This window comes from Pinus tabuliformis, chromosome 2_2, assembly GCF_031772625.1.
Source record: "Pinus tabuliformis cultivar Carrire ecotype Pingquan chromosome 2_2, CPIR1, whole genome shotgun sequence".
In the NCBI taxonomy this organism is placed as follows: domain Eukaryota; kingdom Viridiplantae; phylum Streptophyta; class Pinopsida; order Pinales; family Pinaceae; genus Pinus; species Pinus tabuliformis.
Window position 1 is genome coordinate 347,520,527 of NC_142300.1, and position 4,156 is coordinate 347,524,682.

Consider the following 4,156-nt stretch of genomic DNA (forward strand, 5'->3'; position numbering starts at 1 on the left):
AAAATAATCTTAACAACACTGGATTTCTAATGGCATACACTCTATTAAGCTGTAATACAATGAGTTCAGAATCTAACCTCACTATCAAACTCCGAATCCCAAATGAAATAGATTCAGATAATAACTCAATCACTGCACTATACTCAGCAATGTTGTTCGTTGTTTGACCAAGGCTTACCCCATGCATAGATACTAACTCGTCAGAGGGTGAATAAATAACCCAAGCTGCGGAAGAAATGTTCTGTGTATTACGACAAGCACCATCAGCGAAACCAATGTATGTTTGGAGAGGCATCGACATCTGCAATATCAATAGTAAAACCAAGATAAGCAGGAATAATGACGAAAAAACACTCTCTAAGCTAAGCACATTGTTTAAACTAAAACACACCAGCTAGAAAGAAAAACTATCCTAACTAAAAAATCTCCATACCCATCCTTTAAGCATAATACCTCTTCAAGTAAAGACCATTTCTAGGTTTACCCAAAGAGTCCCCGTCAAAGTCTACCAATTCATAGGCCCCTTTGGCTAGCTTTCGCTTAACAACATAGGGACCATGCCACATAGGAATGAATTTTCCAGTGCCTAATTTATCATTAGCTTGATCGTAAACTAAGACTAGATCTCCTTCCGAAAAATTTCGAGGGGTCACATTTCGATCATACTGAGCTTTCATGTGTTTTGCGTGAGTCTCGATCGCTAATGCAGCATCACGTTGATTCTCATCTAATTGAGCCAAGTATAACAAACGCTTTTCTTCTTCGGAAGTGGCTGGAAGTAACTCGATGGCCATTTGCAGTGACAGGATTCCGCATTCAATGGGTAACACAGCTTCCAAACCATAAACTAGTTGGAAAGGAGTGAACCCTGTTGATGTTTTTACTCAACTTCGGTACGCCCACAGCGCTGAAAATAGCATGTTGTTCCAATTCGACCGATGAATCTCAATGATTCGTTGGATCATGATAACTAAAACTTTGTTGATGGATTCAACCAGACCATTCGCTTGTGGATAATAAGGGGTTGAACTATCGTGACGTAAACCAAGCTAGCCTGTAAGTTCGGTCATCATAACGTTTCGAAAATGATGCCCATGATCAGTGATTATCACTTATGGGACACCAAACCTAGGAATTATATGATTGAACATGAAAATTGCAGCTGTTTTTCCGTCTGCCTCAAATGTAGGCATCGCCTCGGCCCACTTGGTAAAATAATCTACCGCAAGGATGATATATGCATGCCCCCCGGCCGAGTGAGGGTTACATGTAATAAAATAAATACCCCATTTGGAAAAAGGACCAACGACAATTATAGGGTGGAGAGGAGCAGGTGGAGTGCGCATTTTTCGATCAAAAATTTGGCAGTTGTGGCATTTTCGGACCGCCGTAATACAATCTTTAAATAAAGACGATCAGGAAGTAGCCAGCGCGCAATATCTTTTGGGCTGTGGTATACCTAGACATATGACCGCCACATGCTCCAGAGTGGAAGTCATTTAGAACCCTTTCAGCTTCCTCGTGAGTTAAGCAATGTCGAAAAACAAAGTCCACCCCACGGCGATAAAGAGTATCTCCAATAATCCTGAATTGTTGGGACTGGAATCGGATTTTTCGACGTTCTGACCTTGAAATTTCTGGCCGAAAGGATTGGGTCTGGAGATAAACGATGATATCCCCATACCACGGATCTAAAATGCTGATTAGAAACAAGGATTCGTCCACAATGGGATCCTCCGCCACAATTTCCGTGTCAGCACGTGGGAAGTCACACATTAATTCCGCAAAAACTAAAGATTTCTTCGACTTGGATTTCTCAAATTCCAAGTCGAACTCCTGTAGGATAACAATCCATTTAGAGTACTTGCCCCCTAGCAATTGCTTGGTCAAAATGTAGATCATAGGGTTGCAATCCAAAATTACTATAGTTTTACGTAGTAAAATGTAGTGACGAAAACGTTGGACAGCTTGAACAGCTGCCAATGCCAATTTCTCCACATGTGAGTATTTTAGCTCAGTTGGATTTAAAGTTTGACTAAGGTAATATATCACATGTTCAGTTCCGAATTCATCTTCCTGAACTAAGACCATTCCAATGGTGGAATGAGAGGCGGCAAGATACAAGAAGTAATCCTAGTTGTAGTTGGGAGGATGCAACAATGGTGCATGGGTCAATGCGTGTTTGAGTGCATCAAAATATTTTTGAGCTATCTCATCCCAAAAGAATGCAGTGTTCTGTTTCAACAACTGGGTAAAACCCTTTGTAACTTCGGCATAGTTAGGAATGAATCGTCGTAAAAAGTTTGCTTTCCCTTGCAAACTTTGGAGTTTGCGAAGACTCGAAGGAGGAGGCAATTTGACAATAGCTTCGACCTTCGAGGGATCGACGTGAATACCGGCTTTTGAAACAACAAACCCCAGCAATCGACCTGTTTCTATACAGAAGACACATTTGTGTGGGTTCAATCGAATCCGATAATGCCTACACCCAAGGATAATTTTAGGGGCGAATGTTCGCCCTTTGGCGAAATTAAGGGGTTTTAAATTTTTAGTGGGCGAATATTTTGTATCACAGTACATTTTTACAAATCACCTCAAATAGCCCACCTTATTTTAAGGGAGAGGGTAAAAAAGGTAAATTTAGCCCTTGAAATTAGGACTTACAACCTTCCATTCGCCCATTTTCAAGAATAGGTTTTATTTAAGTGAATCCATTCGCCGATTTTCAAGAATAGGTTTTATTTAAGTGAATCCTATGGGCCAAATACCATATTTATAAAAGAGGTATGGTAAATTAATAAAAATATAAATAAATTAGAGGTATGGTAAATAATTAAAAAAAAATTATATTTACTCCATAAGTCACCTTATATACATGTAAGGGTGTAAACAAATAAAAATATAAGTAAAGTGGAGGTATGGTAAATAAATAAAACGTCTTTTTATACTTACTCAAAAGGTATGGTAAATAAATAAAAATATAAATAAACTAGACGTATCATAAATAAATAAAACCTCTTTTTATATTTAGTCCATAACCCTCATTCTATTTATGAAGGCTCAAGAAAGAGGTTTTATTTAAGTGAATCCTATGGGCCAAATACCATATTTGTAAAAGAGGTATGGTAAATTAATAAAAATATAAATAAATGAGAGGTATGGTAAACAAATAAAACATTTTTTTATATTTACTCCATAAGTCACCTTATATTTACGAACACTCAGAAAATGGGTTATATTTAGGTGAAACCTATGGCCAAAATACTATGGGACAAATACCATGGACTAGATCGTTATTAATACCATGCAAAAAACCATTATTAACCCTAATATTAGAATTAATAAAAATAAAAATGGCACATGGTATTGACCCATGGTATTCACCTGGAATGTAGCCTATTTAAATGGGGGAATTAAACCAGCATGTAGCCTATGCTAAGATTCACTAGGACTTTACAAAGTTTTATTATTTAGTGAAAGACTCGGCAAGATATTACAAGATTTTATAATTGAGTAAAATATTCGCCATGCCTGGTGAGAGATTCACCAAAAAATTATATATACATATTATATTATTGATAAAATCGCCTTTCATTTTTCCTATATACCATGGAGATTCGCCCATTTATTATATTTATAAATTTAGGGGGGGTTCTTAAAATTTTCCCTGCCTACACCTCATAAAGATTGCTCGTAAATGGACGAGGTGGTCAACTCGATGTAATGAATGAGCAGGCAAGTCATCGAGATAATGTTGCACAATGTGCTTGATGTCATGAAACGCATAATACATCGCCCATTGAAAAGTTGCTCCGGCATTCTTGAGCCCAAAAGGTAATTTGCAATAAGCAAATGTCCCCCATGGACAAATGAAAGTCGTTTTTGGTTGATCGGCAGGTAGAATATTGATTTGATTTTATCCGGAAAAACCATCCATTGTTGTGGGGAAAAGTGTCTATTCAGAACAACCCTATCCCACTAAGGTGTGACAGTTCCTTAGCAACAAACAGAGAAAACTACTTTTGTATTCTTCTTTATGAACTATAAACGAAGAGGAATAGGATGAACCAACCTATGTCTTGCGCTAGTCCTTTGATCCAATCTCTCTTCTCTTTGACAGCTTCCAACTACCTGCTCCCTTACTTTCCCAGCTTCA